Source organism: Hippopotamus amphibius, chromosome 8 (assembly GCF_030028045.1).
Source record: "Hippopotamus amphibius kiboko isolate mHipAmp2 chromosome 8, mHipAmp2.hap2, whole genome shotgun sequence".
Taxonomy (NCBI): Eukaryota; Metazoa; Chordata; class Mammalia; order Artiodactyla; family Hippopotamidae; genus Hippopotamus; species Hippopotamus amphibius.
Genome location: NC_080193.1, coordinates 114,756,440 through 114,781,022, shown reverse-complemented (window position 1 = coordinate 114,781,022; position 24,583 = coordinate 114,756,440). Strand labels below are relative to the sequence as shown.

The 24,583-nt window shown below is 37.5% G+C and overlaps 1 protein-coding gene and 1 non-coding gene across 3 annotated transcripts in view; one reads left to right on the top strand and one right to left on the bottom strand.

Moving 5' to 3' along the window:
• GULP1 (GULP PTB domain containing engulfment adaptor 1) overlaps positions 1-24,583 on the top strand; it is a 263,361-nt gene that overhangs the window by 31,800 nt on the left and 206,978 nt on the right. The window lies entirely within an intron of this gene.
• LOC130859685 (U6 spliceosomal RNA) lies at positions 15,704-15,807 on the bottom strand. The gene has a single exon (XR_009055249.1). It is a non-coding gene; the product is annotated as a U6 spliceosomal RNA (small nuclear RNA).

Below are 24,583 nucleotides of genomic sequence, written 5' to 3'. Positions count from 1 at the left end.
TATTTTAATATTTATTCAAACAATATCCTGAAGAATCTCAGTGTTTTTACCACCCACAGGGAAATAATTTCCTTTCCAATAAAGTGCACAGTTAAGGAGTTTGTGAGCAGGAATTGAATGAAAATATACCACTGAGGAGATAACTGAAGGTGGTGTGTATGTGTGTTTGTGTGTGTATGTTTACAAAATTGGAGAAAGAGAAGGTTACTTTTACCATCAGTGCTCTCCTATTTTTTTCTTTTTTAGTCTGTATGTACCCATTAAATATATTCAGTCCCACTGCCTTTTAGAGCCATCTATGGTCATTTGTGATTCCTAGTGCTAGTTTCCAATTTTCAAGAGGAAAATTGCAGTGGCATGGAATTTGGAGATTGTAGGGCACCCTTCCATGATTTTATTTACCTTCTGTGCAACAAGTTACCAGCAGGAAAAAAGCTCACCTGTTTGCAAATAGAAAGCATATCAAATGATTTACTAATTTGATAATAACCTATTAATTGAGTTATGTGTTTAGGCTCCTGAATATAATAATTTGCTTTTATACCTTTTTGTATCTTCACTGAAACCATGTTATTGCAACATACACAGCACAGCATGTGTATTTGTCTTAAACTTAGACCAAAGTGCTAATGATGAAAATAGGAAAGGGGATTTAATTGTAAGACATATTAAATTTAAAGTCTGGACCCTTGTGCTGCTTATGCACCGCGGTGTCTGTGACTACCTCAGCACTTTTTGTATTTACTCAGGATTAAATGAGTAAATGACTGAATGTCAGCACTATTAATTAAATTTGTTGAAGAGTCTCTGATGCCCCTGAATCATTTTCCAGGGGACATTCTGAAACTAGACCTGTAACAATAATTGCTTAGTGAATTTAGAAAATGCTCTCTCTTCAAGAAGAGTGATATCCAAAGGAGCTTCCTTCTAAATAATATATGAGCATTTTTTCTCCCTTCTTAGATGCCTGTTTATTTTAACTAGAATTTTAAGAATATAGCAACTTAGGATCCTTTAAATTTATACCTCAGCTTAATTATTTAGCCAGTTGAAAAACTGATTTCCTTTAGAAGCATCTTCTCATTTCTAATCTACTGAAGTCAATGTCAAGTATATTGGTGCTAAATGAAGCTATTGCATACTGAAACTTTGATTAATATATATATGTGTTTCCAAAACTCAGTGCAGTAATAATATCTCTTTGTATATCCTTAATGTAGATTATATGGAATCATGTTGATATTCTCTAATTTATGAGAATCTGGGGCTTTGCCAGAAATATATGAAGCCATGACTATAGTTGAAGGACTCCTTAGGGAATGAAGTATAATTCCTGGTTATATGTTAGACTGCCAGCTTTGAATACAATGGAGATAGTGAAAGGAAAACAGATAAAAGATTTAAGTATGGCTGTTGTTACTTCATGCCTTGTTTAATCTCATGTTGTATCGGGCCAAACAGAATTATTTTAAGTTTGATTTTCTTTGTTGTTTCTGTCAGAGATTCATATTTGTACATAGGAGTTATGTATGGGAAAAAACCCTATAGTTTTCTGTAGTGAACCAGTATTCCTGATTGACTGTAACTTTTCTAAATTTTTGAATGCTCCTTTAGAAAATGAGCATAATATTATTATTCTTTCTTGAATTTTAAGAGGAATATAAAAATATCTTGACATTTTATTTTATTTTATGTTTCAATATTTTTTGCTAACTTTCTTTTTATAACTCTTTATTTGGAAATAATTTCAAACTAGAATAAATTTGCAAGGATAGTTGAAGGGGTACCCTCTTACTACAGTAACCTATTGTTAATATTTCATTTATGTTATCATTCATGCTCTCTCTTGGGGGAGAGGGGTGTGTGTGTGTGTATAATATGTTCACATATTATATACGTATGTGTATATACATTTTCTTCTACACCATTTGAAAGTGATGTTTTAAAAAATTTTTCTGGTAAGCTTTCTCATCTCCTTTGTTTTTGAATATTCATGTTCATGATTTAAGGAAGACATTTTGGTCTGATACAGGTGGTGATAAACAGAGCATTCTGGTAAATTTGATTTTCCACTATTAGTCATTTTTATTTTAGTTACAATTTTTTGTGCTAAATTTATAAGACCACTATGAAAATTTGTTGAGCAATGGAGTTAGTATATGCCCTTTCTTCTATCTTTGAGATATTTTGACAAATAGTTCCAGGGCAGGGGAAAAAGGGAAGGGTGGTACACAGAGAGTATGGCATTAACTCTTCACAGAGTAATGTTGACTGGGATAGAACCACTAGCTAACCTTGTCACTTAACACATAGTTACTACTTTCATGTTAAAGATGGATTTTAGTCTGAAAATTACACACTGAGCACAAACGTTTCTCAGCTCTCACTCTGTGAAGATCCCAGCTTTCTGAGTGTTTAGACTGATACTTTGTTTTGCTACTTATTTCATTGTTATTCTTTTGTTCACTGCTCCAAATAACAGACTAATGTGATACCTGTATACGTTCTGTAATCTTAAAATAAAATTTTAGAAGGACTGTGTTATTTCTTTGTGGTTTCTCGCTGTACTTGAGTAGGCTTTTAATACATGCTGACTGATTTAAATGATGACAGCTGCTCTGCTTCGTTTTTTGTTAGCTTATTCCTCAAATCTGCGTTATCAGCCAGGCAGTGTCCTAGATCACCTGTTGAGATGCTTGAAGTTTTCTGTATGTTTTACATGTTCGATCTAGAGCTAATACTTCAGAATATATACAATCTATATAAACTTTAAGACTTTAATAATATTTTAATAACATTTTATTATTTCATACATTTAATATTGAACACTCAAGGCTTTACCTATATTATCTTTACGTTTTACCGAACTCCTACAAAATTAATGAAATTATCTTTGTTTTAAAGATGAGAAAAATGAAGCTTAAAGGGTTAAAATAGTTTGCCTTTTAGATACTAATACCTCTCTTATTGGGTTAATGTGAGAATCAATACACTATATATCTGGGACTTCCCTGGTGACGCAGTGGTTAAGAATCCGCCGGCCAGTGCAGGGAACATGGGTTTGATCCCTGTTCTGGGAAGATCCCACATCCTGCAGAGCAACTAAGCTAGTGTGCCACAACTACTGAACCTGCACTCCAGATCCCACAAGCCACAACTACAGAGCCATGTGCCACAACTACTGAAGCCCACATGCCTAGAGCCCGTGCTCTGCAACAAGAGAAGCCACCGCACTGAGAAGCCCGTGCACCACAATGAAGAGTAGCCTCTGCTCACCACAACTAGAGAAAGACCCCATGCAGCAACAAAGAGCTGACACAGCTAAAAATAAATAAATAAATTAATTAATTAAAAAAAAAGACGCTGTATGTCTGAAGCAGCTCACACAGAGTGTGGCACATAGTAATCCCTCGATAAATAGAAGTTTCAATACTCTGGTTGTTGGTGGTTGTTATTACTCTTATCAGTGCCAGCGTATCAGCCAAGGGCATAGCTGAGATTCTGCCTTATCTGAGTCTACAGTGTATGTTGATTATGTTTGATATCTTTTGAAATATAATGGAGCGAACACTTGATACGGTTTTATTTATTATCCTTATGCAGCTGTGTTCTCATTGCTGCAAAGAAGCCAGGTGTTAATGACCTTCTGAAGTAAGTTTTCATTATTGGCTTTGACTTGCAAAGCAGTCCTTTAATGGTCAGGGCTGACACCGTGTTTCATGCTGATGACACTGTTCCTAGAAGCTCTGCAACAGATGGTGGCCATTGTGTAGACTCAGCACAGCTCTCGTGAACTGTGCTGCAAACTCAGCATAATTCTACAGATACACAGTTTGCCTATATAAGGCATCTGTCTGCGGTGGAAAGATTTATCTGTAAAAGCAGAGGGGGAAACAAAAAGATTCTTACTAAAATAGGTTGAGGGCTTTAGCTGAACTCTATTCTCTGTGTGGCATTTTGTGTCAGATTTTAAAAGCATATGGCCAGAGACCTATTTCACTGTAGGTCCAGTTAGCAAATAGCTTGGTGTCAGATTCCACATGAACCACAAGTTTACATTTTGCATCGAGACCATTTTTATCCACAGGCGCTGTGTTTTACAAGTGCTCACATGAGGGCAAGATGCCTGGTGTACAGAACATGCAATTGATGACTGCCTTAGGGAATAATGATAGGGAGATGAGATTCCTGTGCCAACAAAGGACTCTTTGTTTCACAGAAATTTTCATCATTTTGGACAGGATTATTTGAATCCGGTAATGGATGAACAAGGCCTGCTCTGCTTGTGCCTATAAATTGGGAATCATTTCTTTGTGACATGTGGAAACTATTTCTTTGGGAGAAAAGAGAACTGAGTTTGCTTTTCCGACGTGCCTTGTGGATTTCCCTAGAACAGTTCAGTTGAGAAAGCTTTCAGTGATTGGATTGGAACTACAGAAGTGATTTAATGTGATTTTAATGGACCTTAGCCTTCGGGGCTCCTTGTTTTCCCAGGATCTTTCCAAGACCTTAGCCATATTCACATGATCATATGTAAAATTTGCAATTAAGATCTTTTAAACACAATCAGGTAAGATTGTGATCGTTTTGCACATCTGCTCTCCTCTGTCGTATTTCCCCTAGTGCAAAGTGTGTTAGAGTGGCCATGGTCAATTTTGGAATCTGGCTAATGAGATGCTGAGTTGGAGATAGATACATTTATTTTGGGCTTAGTGGGATATAGTAGTGTAAGACATATGAAATTGTAATTTTTGAAGGTCGAAGATGATTGGTGAACATTGGCAATTTCATGTGGTCATATGTGGTTGGAAGTTACTTCAGTGTATAATTAAGTTATTTCTTCTGTCTTGGTAAAGGACTGTCTTCCAGGAACCTTCCCTCTGCTCACTGAGCTTACATACCCAGTGTGATGAGTAAATGGACAGAGGTCTTTTTGTGATACGCAAGTCCTAGAGCACATGGTACAGAAAACATGTGGTTAAAGGAGAAACAACAATAAAACTTTGATCAACTCTGATAGAGGAAACTTTGCATTATCTTTCTAGTCTTCCCATGGAAAGCAGTATAAAATCCTTGAAATGTGAAGAGGCACCCAAAGTGTATAAGCCAAAGCAAAACAAAACACGGAAAAAAAGATACAGAAGCATGTCTCATAATTATTTGAAAACGTAGGCAATTTTTCTGGATTTTGTGATTTTTGTGATAACTGTCAAGTTATTTGTTTGTGGTATTTTGAAATTATTTACTTAAAGGGCTCCCCTGCCTTCATTATATAAGCGTCAAAGTTCTTACTACTTGGATCTGCCCCTAAATGGGAAGCATTATGGAATGGGGTCCCAATAGCAAACAGATTTTTTCCAGGAACCCAAGGATCATTTTCAGAGATTATTTTTATAGCTTTTTAAGTTGAAGATCAAACATGATAACATAACTGATTTACTTTCAGAGGAAAAAGGTGTGTAACTGGATGAAAATAGATTATAAGAGTGATTCTAGAGTATATAAAGTGGTGTTTCTAGGGTTAGGATTAGAGTAAATTTCAAACACCATAGCAACTCAATCTGTTTCTGTCTCTCTCTGTCTTCTCTCAGCCTTGTTTATCACCATCTTCCCTTTCAGGAAAATGAAGAAAGATAGGGATCATCAGTGAATGAGATTCTTTACTTAATGAAACTGAATTAAGTAAAGGCCTTCTCTTAGGCTGTCTTCTAGTATTTTCCACTCTGTGTCCTAATGATATGTTACCCTGATAGCTTTTTTTGGTTTGTTTTTTCTTTGGGGGTGGACTGGAAGGTGCTACTAGAATCAGCAAATACATTATTTGTTAATAAATTCTCCATCAAAATGAATCCTCAGTTTTCACAAAGTAAAACAGATGTTTACTCTTCTGCCCTGTTGTTTTATCTTTGCTTCTAATTGTACCAACTTTGGGGAATTTGGGAAACCCTAACCAAAGAACCAATGCTCTTCTTATTGCTGCATACAAGACCCCAAATGTTAACAAATAATTTAGAAAATTAAGGAATCAGAAGTTCTACTAATGTTTCTTCCTCAAGGAACTTTAGTGAACCCTTGCCAGAGGGATAAAGTACCTCATGAGAAGCCTTGATTGATTTATTTGTGGATACAAGTATGTAGGATGGATATTTAAACATTTAATACTCCCTTACCCTTCAGAATATAACATATGTCTGACTTTTTCCCCCATTGTTTCTTTTCTCAGAAACATCTGTTATACATCAGATATCACAGATCAACTCATCATAAATTAGCTGTAACATATCTAGATTGGTGATGGGAGGGGACCCTCAATGCAATGTCCACCCATGACCCCACCTCCTTTTCTTATATTTCCCTGTCTTGGTGAATGTGATAACCAACCTTAAGTTCTGTAAGGCAGAGTGTGAGGCCTGCAAGGCACCTCACAACTTATTCACTGTATTAAGCTCATGTAAGTCTCTCTGCTGGATGACCTCTGTGGCTCTTGACTCCTTTTGACCCACTGTCAGAGGAATTCCTTTTAAGGAAACATAGTTCATATAGCATATTTAAAAGCCTTATTCAAAGGACAGTCACCACTGCATCATATATATTCATTCAACAAGTACTGCTTGAGTGCTAGGGAGAAATGGAGTGACGTGGTGGGCTGGACATCTTCAGATGTCTCTTCCAGGTCCATTCTCTGCCCTTCTCCATTCTGCTCTCTGCTCTGGGAGCCAAATTGATATAAACCATGTTAACAGGCCTGCTGGGAAGATATATGAGGGAGAGAGAAGTGTGAGTTCACATTAATCTCTTAGCTCTTTTCCTACAGGTGGCCTTAACTTGACTGCTGCTCCCCTCCAATTATCAGTGTTTCTCTCAAGGCTGCCCTCTCTATTGGACTCTTTCTGGTTTTCAGTATCTTTCCTCTCTCTTGTCCCTGCAGAGCTGTGTGTGGCAGTGGCCCACTGTTTCTGTCCCTGAGGTTCTGCATTATCCCTTTTGGTTTTCCTACATTCTTCCCAAACTCTTGTAAATAGTTCTTTGTTAAACTCTCCATCAATTATCTTAATTTTAGTGTGGTGTTAATTTCCTTCTAGACCCTGACTGATACAGATGTTATTCTAGGAATACCTCCATGATGCTTTGAGGTTATCAGTGATATGTGAAGTAGATGAAGGAAAAAATCCTATAGGGAAAAAACCTTCTGCATGGAAAAACTTTCCTGGAATATTGGAAGGACAGCAAGGTGGACTGCGAGGCTGGAATGATGTAGGAAAATGGGAGGGTAGTAGAAAATTGTCAGAGTGGTAGTAGAATGAGGTGGGAAGACCACTGAGTGCCTTATAGGGCTTATTTTCAGTGTGAGATTGAAGTCATTGGAGGTGATGACTGATATGAGGATGACTGTTAGAGGAAAAGTTTAAGGAGAAAGATTAGGAATTTGATTTTGTATCTGTTAAGTTTGAGATACCTTGAGGTAGATGTATGGAGTGGGTGCAGTTCATAGGAATTCTCTAAGGTACCCAATACAAAGTTGAGTCCTCAGCATATAGTTGATATTTAAGTTGAAATTATCTAGACTGTTGATTCTCAAACTTCTTGTTTACATATTTATAAATATAATTTTCCCTGTAAATGTATGGTGGTTGAGTCAGTCAGTCAACCTCTAAGAACAGTGTTATTAGAATTAGACATAATATTTTATTAAAAAATAGAGAATTTGTATAGTCTATAATTAACATGTATACAACATAAGTGCCTAAAAACGAGCATGTCTATTAAAATACTGACATGTGCATGTAGACTCAGGTAGACATATATAGTGTGTAGAACACAAGGACTATGTTTGGTAATATTATTTGCCTTTTTGGAAGACATTTTTATTTAAATGTCAGAAAGTGAGAGTAATCACTGATTTTCCTGCCAAACAAGGGAATTAAATTATAACTCCGAGAAGAACATGAGGAGAATTATTGCAGCTATCTTTGAAATGTCAGTCAGCTTTTAAAATGCAATTATTTTAAGCCATTTGTTTACAATATGGCATCTTTATTTGTATACAATTTCAAACACTTGGCCCTTCTGTGATTTGTCTCTAACTTTTTAGGATTCTGAATAAAAGGCAATTTTCAATACTAAAGAAATCCTTACTATTCAAAACACTAGACTAGGAGTGAGAAGTGTGGATTTCAAGGATAATTATTTTGTTACCAACTAGCTGTATGAATATATAACACTTAACATCTCTAGGCTTCAGATTCTTTATCTGAAAGTTAAAAGGTTAAATTAGATTACTGGTATTTCCACAGTTCTGCAGACTACCCCACCCCCTTCCTGGCTCAGTCCCCAGACTGATCACAATGAGCCAAGTATGCCAAAGATGCCTGAGTCCCTCACTCTTTCAGCCAGAGCCTTTACATTTTATTTGCTCTGTGTTAGTGCTACCAAGGAAGACATTTTTGAAATGTAGGCTCACCAGTTTAAAAGTCTTAGAAAATCAGTTAATTGCTACTCTTTTCTAGGAAAAAAATATTTTCAATTAATTATGTGTAAAGTTTTTGTCAGCTTTGAGAGCTGCCTTATCTCTAAACCACTGCACAAAAACATACCCAGCCAGTTCCATTACTCTCTTACCAGGTAACTTCTTTTTTTGCCTCTGAAGTATACTTTAGTCTTAACATTCTTTAATTATAGAGTCTTGGAATCTTACAGTTAAGACAGACCTTAGAAATGATCTCTTTCAACCTCTTTCATGATACAGAATGACCACCACATCCTTGAGACTAGTTATTCAAAATCTATTTGCAGAGTACCAGGGGCTCATCAACTGGAATGGTAACCCATTCCATTTTGTAACAGCTCTTATGCTTTCTTATGTGCAGCCAAAACAAATACCTTTGAAACCTTCACTTTTCTGTCATCTGCCATAGGGATTTGAGAACACTGTCTGTGGTTAGTGGCTCTCAAAGTTTACTGTACATAGAATCACTTAGAGGGTTATGAGGACTATTCCAGGACTGTCTATCCAAAGATTGTTTCAATAGATCAAGAGATGGAGTCCAGCAATCCACATTTTCAATAAACATTTCATTTGATTAAAATTGTAGATGATTATTATAACTCATCACAGAATATTGTGAAATGGAAAATTAATTTAAAAAATAGTTTGTATAATATGATTCCATTTTTGTATATAATAGCATCTGTTTATATTAAAGAGATCAACTTAAGAGGATGTCCCCCATATGTTATCAGTGGTTGATTATTTCTGCCTGTTTAGATTATGGACAGCTTATACATTCACTTATCTTTACATTCTAATATTTCTACAATGATTATATATTACTTTTGTCATTAAAAATGGTAAGTTTTAATTAGTGATTTACCACCCTCAGTACTTATCATAAAGGTGATTTTATAGACGTTGGAGACTGGCAAGGATAAAGAAACCTGTCTAGTATTATTGCTGCTGAGCCCTTTCAGGGCACATTAGAGTCAGGTCCTTGGATAAAAAATTCTGACTCTTTTGATCTGCTAAAGGGAGTATTACCAAGTAAGGGCTTTGTGTGCCTGCAGCACAGAAAGTCAAACTCTGACAGCGGATGTGTGCAGTAAAGTTAGGGTTTATTTACAGGGCACTAAGCAAGGAGAATGGGCAGCTCATGCTCAAAAGACCCAAACTCCTTGAAAGGCTTTTTAAAGACAGTATTAGGGGAGAGGGTCATAGGATGTGTGATCAGTTCATGGATCTTCTTCTGATTGTTTGGTGGTGAGGTTACAGGGTAATGTCTCAGGAATCTCAACCTTCTGTTTCCAACGAGAATGAGGTCTACATGCTTGTGGTTAGCATGTAGCCACCATCCTCCAGCTTGGTAGGGATCTTAGTTTCTACAGAACAACTCAAAGATATTCATCAGATTATTATCTATATCCTTCAGGAGGAACTAGGAGCCTGTGACTCTTGTTCTGATCATTAACTGCTTGAGTGTGCTTTTTGGAACTCAGGAAAGGCCCAGAAAACGAATGTCTTTTTTCCCTACAAACAAGAAACAGGGGATATGGAGGGGCTTTTGTACCAGAAAGGCCCCACAGGGTCCTGCTTGCTTTCAACCCCCTTTTTCTTTGTTACTCTTCATTCTTGAGGTGAACAGGGTGGGACAAGAAATGGAATCAAATTTTGGATAGAGAGATTAGTCGTAAATTCAGTAAGAGAACTTAGTTTTAGGGGGACTCGATTTCAGGAGAATGATGGTCAGCATTGGTAGTTATCTCACTATTCAGTCCAAGGCCATTTTATCAGTCATCCATTTGTTCTTTCAACAAACATTTAAGTTTGTAGGATATATGCCACTCACTAAGGTTGTAAAGGAACGCTTGTGTACCAAATTCCTCCCACAGCAGAGGAAGCAAAGGTGGCATAAAGAACAGAGGAGTTGTCTCTCCTTGGGAAGCTCTGAGGTGGTTTCCCTTAAGAGTTGTTGAGTAAAGTGAATCTTGGAAAGTGAGGAGCAGTCTTATCTAAGCTGATGAGACAAGGGTGGAGATTTTTCCTTGACAAGGAAATCTGTAAAGCGCATGGAAATGTAACCTCCTGTGTTATAAATGGGGAACTGTAAGTAATTTGATATGGCTGGAGGGCTGGTTGCCTTTGAGAGAATTGCAAGAGGCAATTTGAAAAGGTAAGCAGGAGCCCGATCTTGAAGCATCTCATATGCTGTTTTAAAGGATTTGGGAGTTTAGGCGAGTAACTTGATCAGCTTTATATTGTGGCAGCAGTGTGGCAGACAGATTGGAAGGGTGGCTGGACATGGCAAGACTATTCTGATACTAAGAAAAAGTGTTAGAGGCAAGAGTTATTAAAGAGTTGGAATTAATAGAACATCCTGACTGGTTGTGGGGCATAACTGAAAGGGAGGATTCTGGCAAGACGCCTAGTTTTTTGTAGGTTTCTAGGCAAATGGGAGTCTAGCACCATATTTGCAGGGCAGAAGATAGGAGGGTATCAGACATAAAAGTTGTTTTCAATTAAGAATATTAATCCTCTCCTGTGGTATGGAATAAGAAAAAATTATGTGGTACACATAAAAGGAAATAAAATATCAGAATTCTCCATCTGGACATTGTTTTCCATGTGCCCATCTCTATATTTAATTTTAGCATTTCTATGTTTCAGAAACTTGCTGTGGCCTAGAAAGTTTTCATTATGTACAATTTTATACTTTTCATTTATGCTACTCCCTTTGTCTGTGTGAATCTAGAAATAACTGTAAGAGAGATAATACCATTTAGAAAAACCAGAAAGTCACACCAAGAATGAACCATTTGGGAAGGGGAGGAATGTCAGAAGGCAAAGATAAGTTTAGTGAAATGTTGGATATTCAGTGATGGCAGATAATTTTAGTCTTTTGTCAGCTGTTGTACTTAAATGGCTAGAATCCATCCATATTTACCAGACAGGAGCAGGATATGCATATGATCTCGGGCCACTCTGCTGATGAAAATTTGATTTAGATAATTTTACATAAAGGGTAAGACTAGGAGCTTAAATTTTCTATGTGTCTGTGGTAGCTACTAATGCAGTGTATCTAGTCTGTTGATTTGCAAAAGTAATTTTCTTGTACCTAGAGTAAGAAACAGACTGCTGACAGATGCCCTGTATCTCTAAAGCAAATTTATTGTACATTTCTAAAAGTAACATGCTTTTATGAAAAAAATTAAGCTACAGAAATGGAAGTAAAATGTAAAAGTTTATTGACTTTCTTTCACTAGAGTTTGATGAGATCCGTCTTATTTATATGTGTCTTGTTGACCGAAGAAAAACGTATAACCTAGGGCTTCCTAGGTGGTGCAGTGGTTAAGAATCCGCCTGCCAGTGCAGAGGTCACGGATTCGATCCCAGCTCCAGGAAGATCCCACATGCCGCGGAGCAACTAAGCTCGTGTGCCAAAAAAAAAAAAAAAAAAAAGAAAAATGTATAACCTAAAAGTTGAGAATTACGTTTTATTCAGGGGGACTTGCTGAGGACTTAAGCTTGGGAAGCAGCCTCTCAGATAGCTTTGAGGAACTGCTTTGAAGAAGTGAGGGAGGAGGTAGGATATATAGGAGGTCAAACAATTAAAAAACCAGATAGTCGAACACCAAAAGATTACTGCTAATTAAAGAAAACCAGAGATGCCAAGTCAATGAACTTAGTGCTTTTCTCAATAGGTATGGGAAGATGCAAGAGTCTGGGCTCACTGAAATAATTTCTTCTATATGCACCTTAACTATCTAGAGCCAGTGTCCTGTTTTTCTCCATCCTGAATCCCCTCAGGGTGCACAGTCAGGGGCGGCTGCAGTGGATGATGGCTTGATGACCACAACATCCTTTGTTTACTGATATGGCAGGTGGCATTTTTTTGTCCACAGTCTTTATAAGTGCCCCCTCACTATTTATTAAAGTGTATTACTCAAATGATATAAGATGATAGGGATAAAACAGCTGTGGAAAATATCATCTGATTTGGTCTTGATAGTCAGTAGCATTCCAGCTGTTCAAGCAGGTAACAATATTTTGGGCAAAAATGCTTATCTGTTACTGAAAAAATTAGTAATTGGTTTAGGTGAAGGCAGGATTAAGGGGATCGTAATTATGTGTGGCATCTCTTAATCTTTTAACTTTTCTAATCACCCCAAGAACCTAATAACCTCAGCTTAGTTTGATAAAAACAGTTGATTGAGGAACATTAAAAAAAAAAGGTAACCCTTTAACCTTCAGCGTCTGCTGAAAGTAGAGTTATTTTTATATTCTTTACAGTTGGATGAGGGGCTGTGTATTAGAAGAAGATGTAGAAGACTTGCAGTTTTTTTTTTTTTTTTTAACAACTGCTAGTGTCCTCTGGCTTGAATTTTAATGACCGTATATCACTGTTTGAATTTTATTGGGAGCTTTGCCCTCAAGCCTATGAACAGCGGTTTGAAACCAGAAGATTCTCTGAGATCTCTCCTCAAGACCAGCTGCAGTTCAGATGTGACCACTCATTGTTCTGGAATAAGTAGCTTAGACTCATCCAGCCACCCTGTGGACTGTCCCCATACAAAGCTGTTTCTGTCCCACATGGGCAGGGACTCCAGGCTCAGCTGTGAGGCCTGCTGAATTAATCAAAGGATACTTAGCCCACATTCCCTAAAGACTAGCAGATTTCTATGGTGACTCCACCCTAACACCGTGAACTCCTGCCCTTGTATATAACAGCTGGAGATCGGAGAGCAGTCTAACACTGGGAAGACAGTTTAGGAAGAATGTTCTTGAAGGTTTATTGGTGAGAAATGTGGATTTATATGTCTTTTGCCTGTCAGAATTTGTAATTAACATTTTCGAGCACCTAGAATTTAATAAGCACTGAATTTGGTGCTTTCGCTGTTTTCTTTAGTCTCAATAATACCTTACCAGAGGGCTTCTCTGGTGGCGCAGTGGTTGAGAATCTGCCTGCCAATGCAGGGGACACGGGTTCAAGCCCTGGGCCGGGAAGATCCCACATGCTACGGAGCCACTAAGCCCGTGAGCCACAACTGTTGAGCCCACATGCCACAGCAACTAAAGCCCATGTGCCTAGAGCCTGTGCTCCACAATAAGAGGAGCCACCACACTGAGAACCCCGCACACTGCAAAGAAGAGTAGCCCCCGCTCTCAGCAACTAGAGAAAGCCTGTGCGCAGCAACAAAGACCCAACACAGCCAAAAAAAGAAATAAAAAATAAATTTACATGTAAAAAATACCTTACCAGATACTTGTGTGTATTTCTGGTTTACAGAGAAGGAAATGGAGAGCCTGCTAGAATATAGGTGTCTGACAGTTTAGGAGGACAAGTGGGTTTTGACTCTGGCCGCACATTGGGTTCACCTGAAAAGCTTTTTTGAAATATGGATTCCTGGGTTTTGGGCAGATGAATTAGAATAGAATCTTCTGAAGTGGGTACCGCCCAGCAATGCCATTTTGAAAACAAACAAAACACCTTCCCAGGTGATTCTAATTTGCATCCAGGGTTGTGAACCTTTGTCCTAATTTGTCTGATGCTTATCCCTTATCAAATTGTGGTCCCTGCACCAGATGCATTTTGCATGAGTTAGAATCTTGTTAGAAACCCAGACTATCTGGACTTTCCCCAACCAGCTGTATCAGAATCTGAATTTTAAAAAGATCCCTAGGGAACTATTTGTACTGCCTTTGCAACTTTTCTGTAAATCTGAAGCTCTTCTAAAATTAAAAGGTGTTTATTAGAAAAAAAGATCATATTTGGGATACAGAGATCAAAACCTTCCCTCCAGAAGCTCAGTCTAGCAAGAGAGAAACTTATTAAAAGGCAATTTGGTAAGAGCTATAATGGAAGTAATATAGAAAGTGCTGTCACTTTATGGGAGGAAATGAAAAATACTACTTGGAGAAATTAAGAGAAAATTGCCCAAGGAAGGTGACTTGAAGGCATTCTGGGCACAGAGAAAGACACAAAGGACAGTTCCTTTAAGAAAATTTGCTAATATGAAGGGAATTAAAAAAAGGAACATAAAATTGAGTCTCGATGAAAATATAATGTTGAAAACACATGTATGTATTTTATTTTATTTTTATTCTTTTTATTTTTTGAAAACACATGTATATATTTAAAAATTGATAACTCCAAACTCCAAACTGAGGGTTAGTGCTACACTGGAGAGGTACTCTAATAGTTACTGGAAGAGTTTCTCTCTCTTTTTTGAGAAAGGCAAAGTTATTAAGGACAATTACTCATTTGTAGCACTAGGACTCTTGAAGGGGGTTGGGCACAGACCCTTTTTTGAAATTCTGTCTTTTGGAGACTCTCATGACCCTACTCTCTTGAACTTTTGGTTTCTTAGAGGTGCTGTGCTTAAATTCTTCTCGGGGCCTTTGCAGCTGCTGTTTTCTCTGCTGGGCAGGTCTGACTCCTTCTTCCATTCCTGGCTAAGTCCTCCTTTTCCTTCAGCTGAGATTCTGTCCAGAACCACTTCTTCCAGTTTATGGTCTAGGTTGGGTACCTTTCTTCTGGGTGCCTATAGCATCCTGTATATGTTGCATTATGCTTATTTTCTTTTTGTCTGTTTCTCTCATGAAACTGTATGTACCTTAAAGGCAGGGGTTATTTTCCAATGCTTCTGTGTCTCCAGAACTTTGCACAGTGCTTGACTCAATAAATTCTTTGAAATAAATGAAAAGTGAAAATAATAGCCTTTTTTTGCCTTTAGTTTACAGTGTCAAGATGATCTTTGGAGATGGCAATAATGGATTGAAATGCCCTCAGCATTGGTAGCTGGGGAGAAATTTAGAGACTTCAACCTGTGCATACCACATGCCTGGCACATAGCAGGTTTCCAATAAATTTTAGTTGTCGGAAAGAATGAACATTCTTATATATGAAGACTCTGATGTAGATTATGTTAAGGATGTGTCTCTCAGCATATAATTAAGAGAATGTGAACTGAGAACTGGGTCATTACTCGTAAATTAATAATCATTTTTATGGCCTCCACTTTTAAAAAATTTTAATTGAAGTATAGTTGATTTACAATGTTGTGTTAGTTTCTGGTGTACAGTAAAGTGATTCAGTTATACATATATGTATATTCTGATATTCTTTTCCATTGTGGTTTATTACAGGATGTTGAATATAGTTACCTGTGCTATACGTTGGACCTTGTTGTTTATCTATTTTATATATGGTAGAAAAATATGGAATACCTCATGAGTTTGCGTGTCATCCTTGTGCAGGGGCCCTGCTAATCTCTGCATCTTTCCAATTTTAATGTCTGTGCTGCCATGGTGAGCACTGGCCTCCAGTTAAGCACCTGTACATGTTAGGTGTTATAGAAATAACATATATATATATATATAAATATATAATACATATATGGTCACATTTAATTCTCTGAAAAACCTGTGAGGCTTATGTTAGGTTTGAAGGGACAAATTTGAACTCAGAAGTGTATAATTACAGAACTCATGCTTTTTTCCTAATCAGTGTTCTTTCTGGTCTTCCCTGCTGCCTCCCTTTCTTTGAGAAGCAGCTGAAGCTGCTTGCACGTTTCTCTTCCTGGAAACTGCATGGTTGGGAATCAAGGACTTGCCCTTTCATTACTAATTTGCTACATGATCACATATGGTGCCTCTCTTCTTCAGTTTTTACATTTATAAGATGGACCTATTAAATTGTAGCAGGGGTCCATTCATTATGTAACAAATATTTGAAAGGCTAATGAGTACCAGACACTGTTCTAGGTGCTGAAGATACAGCAGCAAAGAAAGGATAGACAAGACCCATAGACCCACGCAGTTTACATTATGGCAATTACGGCAATTGAGGCTGAAAATAAACAAAACAAAGTCACAGTGGTCAGTGCCACAAAGCAAATAGAATGGGGTGACAAGGAAGAATGTGGATGGAGTAGGTTGAGGACATCCACGGATGGGGTGGTCGGGAGGTCTCCCTCAGGAAGGGACGTTTAAGTTGAGACCATGAGCAAAGTAGGAATCAGCCATGAAAACATCTGGATGTGTGGCGCTTAGGCAGAGGGACGCTCGGGCAGAAATCCTAAAACCAGAGGAGCTCTGCATGTTGGAGGACCACTAAAGACCAGTGTTGCTGGTGGGAAGAGAGTAGAAGGAGATGAGAGGAGAGGTTGGCAGGTCCAGATTATGGATTTACAGTCAGTGGTAGAGACTGTTTCTCAAACACCAGTGTGCAGATACTCCATGGAAATCCATGATGATATTCTCACATGTTTGATAACTTTGACATCTTAGATACTTCTTCCAACATCTTTGCCACTTTTCATATGTTTGGGAAAATCCTTCCTTATGAGTAATGTCCAAGAACAGAAACCAGAATCCTGCTTCCTCAGCCTTCTGTGCATCAAGGACACGTTTATATGATTTATACTTTCTTGATCAGATGCACACAGGTGAGACTCTCAATTGGAAATTAATGACAAGAAACAGGCACCATGGAATCCATTCTGGCAGTGATGGTGGCTGATACATTTCCTCTATAGGGGCTGCCATGCAGAGTTTCTAATATAGAATCTGGTGCACAGATCCTAGTTAGCAAATTGGGCTTTGATGAGAATGCCTGGTGATGGTAGCAGTGCTGAGCACACAAGACCAATCAGCGCCCTTGTGTCAGTACTGCTTCTGACTGCATAGCCTAGTTCTTAAGCCATCATGGAGTTTCTGTGAGTCTCTAATATCCTTCCATAAATTTCTTTTTACTTAGATTTACTAGAGTGCATTTCTGTTTGCAATTCAGAGCCCTGTGTCAATGACCCCAACTTGAAAATAAGGGTCAGAGAGATTTACTACCTATATCTGAGAAGCATTAGATATGAGATGCATTTCAGCTTTAAATTCTTGGACTAAATAGTGGCCAAATATGACCTGGAGATGTGAACACTGCTTATTTCATACCCCTATTTCCCATGTTCTTATTTGCGAAACTAGTATTTGTAAACTTGTTCCTGTTATAGAAGCCTGCTTTATTCTTTGCAGACTTTCATGGGAAAGCAGACTAATTATTCAGTTATTTCTTCTGGAAACCTCTTTATTGACCTCTCTTAACTTAAAGAGCAGGATGTAGTACAAAGACGCTACCTTCCCAGTAGACTGAAGATCTCTCCAGGCTCCCAGATACATCATTGATGAGGGATACATTACCCCAGACAACTCACTAAGAGCTCCCCATCCCCCTTGTAGGTAAAGCTAAATAAGTATTTAATTATTAACCACAATCTTAAACGTATATGCATTTTAAGAGAAATTTTTGGTGTCTCTTTAGTAGTCATTATTTCAATAATATGTGTAACTAGACTTTTACGAGGTTTACTGTGCTGCATCTGAGAAAGGGCTTCTGAAATTTAAGTGGTTCTTAATAGCTGTACAAAAGTAAGGTGAAAATATGTTTATGATTATCACCACCCTCATCTGTCCTGTACTTGTGCCGGGTTGTTCTCGGAAGGGTTGTTAAAACTGTAGCTACTTCTCTAAAATGGCTTTCCATTTTCTGCCTCTCTGGCTATCTCTCCATTCTGTGTTGAAGTTTTGAATCTTTACTAACTCATGCCAGTTTTATTTCTTAGAATATATTCTTTTATTTATAGCTAAATTTGTGTTCTTTTTCATTGACATGTCGATTGGATGAAATGCTCTTCACGATGACTGTACTAGCAAAGAAAATCGCACTTCCAGCATCTCTGTAGGTGAAAGAGGTGGTTGATTTCTGGAAATATTTCATGGGTTTACCTTAATGGGAATTGCTCATTGTTACAAATAGGAGAGAAAGACATACCCCATTTTTCTTATTTAAAGGCCCTTATCTCAGTATACACATTTAAGAGCACCTTACTTTGAATATCAATTGAAAAGCAGATTTTTGACTCAGTGTCTTTATGTGAAATTTAATCACTAGGCTTGTACATATTTAGGTTTTGTCTTTGCCAGTGAATTTACAGAAACTTCGTGCTTAGTTCATGCTTTGTTGGTAAGTTTTTGATGAATACGTTTATGGTCACTTGAATGTTATTACTTAGGAATATTCTCTTTGTCTTTATGGATTTAGAGACAGAATGCTTAGTGTAGAAAATTTTCATTCTGGAATATATTTTCTGGTTGTCTCTTTTTCTCCTTTTGTCTTAATACATACATGATGTGCATTTTTGATTATGCATTACAGCTAGAGATGTGTGTTTGTTGTCTCAATAGGGAGATTTTGAGAAATTGAGAGTAAGTCTTCTAAATAAACATAGCTAGGTGATGGGTATATGATGGTCTACTATTTTATTATGTTACTTTATATGTGTTTGATTTTTTTCATAATAAAACGTTGAAAAGAAAACATTATATATTAGACTAATATAACCCTGTAACTTAGGCAATTCACGGGGCTTCTCTGAGCTTCAGTGTCCTGAACAAAGAGAATGTATAAATAAAGAAATAAATGCTTCCTTTATAGGATTAGGATTTTATCATGGAATGAATGCTCTAGTGTTGCGTTGTGGACTGCACTCTGAAATACTTTTCACATGTTGAGTATTAATTATAGAAGGATTTTGTGCAAATGTCACTTAATATTTATTAACCTAAAAAGAACTGGACAGGCATTTGCATAATTATTTTTTGTATTAGAATAATGTAGGGTCATAGAGTCCAGGAGAGGGCATGGTTGCCTTTAGAAGGTGGCCACTTAGGAAATGGTGGAACATAATTAAGCGTAACTTGGGGGGAGAAACTCTTCATTTTCTGTGTTAGTGAAGTAAATGGTAATCCTAGTCAAAAGTAGACGATAATTGTTCCTTAATTGGGAAATATTCTTAATATTATCTTACTTAAATTAATATAAGTTTTGTGGTTGAGGTTCTTTAAAATTAGAGCAACTGTCACTGGAGAAAGGAGAACAGTCTAGCTAGCTTCTCAGGGAGTCTCATGAGAATTTATATTTGCTTTAAAGGATTGTGATACCGAGCAGGGCCCTGTGGGGCTCCTGGGCACAAAGCCTTTCTGTGTCCCCTGTTTCTTTGATTATAGGAAAACAGCCTTCATTCAGCCTCCATGACCTTCCCTGAGTTCCAGTGGGCAGATTCAAGCAGTTGTTAATTAATGAAGGGAAGGGTTGCACATGAGACCTGGGAGAAACAGGCAAGAGCAGCCTTGGGGCAGGTCCTGTTTCCCCATCAACAATATGCACAACAATATCTTGGAGCTATTTTGCAGACGTTGAAACCCCCTCCAGGTGCGAGACGTTAATGATGAAACGATGGTGTGCTGCCCACAAGCATGTAGACCCCAGACCAGCTGGACCTGAAGGTTGATGATGCTGTCTCCTACTTACCTCACCACCAACCCATCAGAAGAATGCAGGACTGTTACTGCCTTGATCCTTATCGCCTACGCCAACTATAAGACCTCTCCTTGTTCCCCAGAGAGGGGGGCACAGTTCTTGAGGCGCTAGCCACTGTGTTCCCCCTTTGCCTGGCAAAGTAACAAAGCTATTCCTTTCTACTTCTCAAAGCTCTGTCTCCATATTTCTGTTCAGCATCGGTGAGCAGAGGCCAGGTTTTTCTCGGCAACAGTTGATTTTGAGATGATCCATTATGAACATTTAATTCCAATTAATAGCAGACAGTATTTATTCAAAGTTTACTATATGCTTGGAAAGTTCAAAATTCTTAACATAAATTGTGTTTTTCTCACAACCACATAAGAAAGAGTGCTATTTTGTTGTACAGATGAGGTAGGTCATTGTGGCTTAAAGTGGTTAAATATCTTGCCTACGTTCATATAAATACAAAAATGATAGAATTAAGAATAGAATTTGCCATTCTAACTCTAGAACTTATGGTCTTTACTATAGTATGTTGGTATAGTAAATTATTTTAGTCTAGGCTTTTTTCTAAACTTTTTTTTTTCCTACCTCTTTCTGTGTGCTCCTTTATTCAGCTCTATGAGAAGGTATACATCAAATTTTTATGATAGTGGACCAGAAAGTGTGTTTTTGAAGTGGAAAGGATTTAAATAAAAATGTATAAATGGATGTAGGTAATCATATTATATTAATTTCCCTAGGACTACCATAACAAATATCACAAACTTGGTGGCTTAAAACAACAGAAATATATTTTCTCACAGTTCTGGAGGCCAGAGAAGTCCAAAATCAACGTTTTGGCAAGGTTGATTCCTTCTGGAAGCTCTGAGAGAAAATCAGTAATGATGTGCCCCTAGTTGTCACTGCCGCTGGTGACAATTGGCAGTCCTTAGCTTCCTTGGCTTGTAGCTTTATAACTGCAGACTCGGCCTCTGTCTTCACGGGCATTCTTCCTGTCTTTCTGTGCCTCGAATTTCCCTCTCTTTTATAAAGACACTGGTCATTGGCTGTAGACCCACCCCAAATCCAGAGTGATCTCATCTTAGATTTTTAACTGAATTAATTACCATCTGCCAAGACCCTATTAACAAATAAGGTTACATTGATAGGTACCAGAGGTTAGAATTTGGACATATCTTTTTGGGGGCCATTATTTGACCCACTACTTATTTTGAACATTTGTATTAAGGAAACAGGTAAAACAGTACAAGTGCAATGCATACTTTAGTTTCAGACCATCTCAGTTCACTGATTACTGTTTTGAGTGTATTTTAATATAAGAATGTTAGTTTATATACATTATCTCAATGCCAGAGATACTCCCCAAAGATTTTAAACTTAAATTTTGTTTTCTTTCTGCCACTTCACTAGTAAAAATATATGCAAATTGTCATTTTTTCAGTTATTTCCAGAAACTTTAATATTTGAAATGATTTTTAAGAGACTCTAAATGGTAAAAATATGTTATACATTTCGGTAAGGTCTCCTGCTTCTCATCCCAAAGCACTTCTGAACATTACATAGAATATTAGCACTAAATGTAATAAAGAGATATTGAATTCAAAAGATTGACTTTGACAAAGAAGATGTAATAATATTTGATAATTGACCAAAATTTGGGGCATCTAAAAGAAAAAAGCCAAACTGGATTCCAGAAATCTGGATTCCATTCTCATCATTTTAGAAGTTCTCTACCTCTGCAGAGTGGAACAGAAAAACAAACAAAAACCGAAAAAACTTCCAGAGAACAAAATGAATGTGGAGATAATTCCAGCAGGCAAATTCCAGCAAGGCTAAGAGCCTTGGAGACAGCGATTCATGAAGAAATGTGGAAATCAAATTTCGAGCAAACTTCTAGAGATAAAAAAGGAGGGAACCAAGGATGATGGGCGATCCATGCATGTTTAGAGCAATTAGTATGTATTTTTGACACAAACTTAGAAATTTTTGATTTGTTTTTCATCCATTTAGTGGTGTATTAGGGAGGAGATGCTAAGTGAACAATAACCAGGAGTATTGCTGATAAGGTATCCACGAAAGATGGTTAAAATAGCATAATTATAAAAAAGATGTATGTCTACTTAAACTATCTTATTTTAATGTAAAGCTTACACAAATGTATTTATTTGTCAAACTTTTCAAGTAAGTCAAGGTCTTTCCTTTGAGTGTGAGCCTGCTGATTGGAGTTCTACAAAGACTTTCTTAGGTAAAGAATACCCATGACAGATCATCCCAATGATTATCTCATCAAATGGGAGGGAGAACTTAGGGACACCTATATATATGCAAATTCTTTCTAAATGGTAATGATCTCATCTCAATCTTTTTTACCTCTGTTGCCCACATCTAATGTGACATGGGAGTGAATACCTGACTAAATTGTGGTTTTATTAAGAAGGAGGAATGAGGAGTAGATGCTTCTTAGGCAGCCAACAATTTTCATCACAGTAAGCACGCAGCAGAATTGGTGGGAACAGAACTGCTTAAATACACGTGGGGCAAAGTCTAGTATCTGTAAGTGTCCACTTAGCCACGGGCAGCAGTTAGTGTGGTTTACACTTTAATGGAGAGTTTCAGTTAGTCTGGTGAGTGGTGAACTGCTTCAGTGCAACCCTGTTTTGAGAACCTTTACTCATCTAATTGAGCTTTAAAAGTACTGCAAAGGTTCACACAAGATTCAAGGGGAAAGGATTTGCAGAGAATTAGATTTGAGCCAACTTCGAAGGACAAGATAGAAGGATTCATGTTAAAGCGAGTGCTTATTTGTTTTGTGAGGTTGAGAAACTATCAATTCCTGGCATTGGTATCACAGCCTGAGAGATAAGGGGAGAGAAATTTCCAGCATTGATTTCAGGTCCTGAGAGAGCATTTCTCTGAGGACCGGGACACCTAGTTGTGTAACTGTGCTGTTCTTGGGTGGTCTTTTCCTGGGTGGCCATTGTCATCTCACTTGAACATGGTAAGTCAGACACAAATGTGAATGTGATGGTCTTGGATAGTTTAAAGTTGTGCTTATTGCATGATGTCATTTGTATACATATACACACATAAACACATTTAATTTAATATCCGTTTATTTGAACAGATACGTCTTTGCAAAATAAGCTTCAATACTTGAAAAAAAAAGGTATGACTTCATTATTATAAAAAATTAGGATTTTATTTTCATAAATAATAATTTTTTGCCGAAACCCTGAGCAGTGCTTATAAATATCTGCATTCTTAAAAACCTCAGACTATGTACTTTAGAGGCTCTGCCAAAAATATACTTTTTGCTTACTAAGTATGGTTTTGAAGACTTTTCTTTCTGTTTTCATGACCTGTTTGGAGTGCTAGCTGTGAAGCAGATGTACCTCCTCCCCTCCGTTCAGTTTTGCAAGTCTATTTTCCTAAATCATTAGCATCACACCCCTCTCCTAAGCAATTTGCACTGCCAGTTGCCCCTGCTGTCACAACAGGACGCTGTAAAATGGTCTTCAAGATCCTTTTTTACTTTCCCCATTTTTTCAAATCCCTCTAAGAAACTTCACTGCATCTCAACTAACTTGCTTGATCCCATGGAGACTGTGAGAGGGAACTTATCTCAGGGGGCAAGAAGCAGGGTAGAATAGTGAAGAAACACAGAATTGCTATGGTTTCAGTGGTATATGGGACATGAGAAAATACAAATGTTGTGTGTAGACCGCTCCTTCAAAAAGGTTAGCTGTGAATGGAAAGAGATAGAATGGAGATAGGATTTTATTTAAATTGAGATAGATGTGACAGTACTTATGAAGAAGCCAGTAAAAGAGAGTAGAAATTATAGAAGAGGCGAGGAAATTGATATATTGTGGTCCTATTCACTCTTCCTGAAACAGTGTTGCCCCTCATTCTTTCACACTCTTGTTAATAGCAATAACCTTAATATTACTTGAATATATTGACTATGTCACTCTGTCAGATGTTATATGAAAAGAACTATGAGGTTCTTATTCCTGCCCTTTGGAATTTACAGTCTAAAGCCATAGCACATGATGTGATTAGGGATCATTCCTGCTTTGAGGGTGTTCTTTATTAGGGTTTTAATGTGACCTATTTTTTTTTTTTTGAGAGTCATGATTTAATACACCCTTCTGAATCACATGGAGCATAACTTGTTTTTAACCTTGGCACGGAGAATAGAAATAACCCTGGTTTTATAGGCCCTAGTCGTAGTAGTGGTTTATCTGGCTTCTGTTGTTCACGATGATAACATTGTTTAAGATGACTTGATCTGAGATCAAGCAAAATCCATGTAATGATCAGTTGTAATGGGATGGTTGGCTTGAACCCAAAAAGAACTTTCAAAGGCAACACAGAAATCTCCAGGTTAATGGGACTTTCCGAGGAGTCAATTAGTGCCTCTAAATGCTTAACAGAGTAGTCATGTAGTGGCTGCTAGACTCAAGTGTACACAAAATTCTGATAAAGACTAGTAACAGAGTCTTAAAAAAACAAAAACAGATGAGACAAGACTTGCAGGTTTTTTGGAAACAGCCTTGCCTTCATAATCCATAGTGAGTATTTGATAAATCAGTATTGAATGTTTTCCATTTGTGGAGTGCCTGTTCTTTATAGTTTATAAGACACTATAATCAGCAGTATTGCTTTTGATTCATAACACGGGTGACCTGTAGTCAGAGGAGGTGTTACTATTCTATTATCCCAGATTAGGA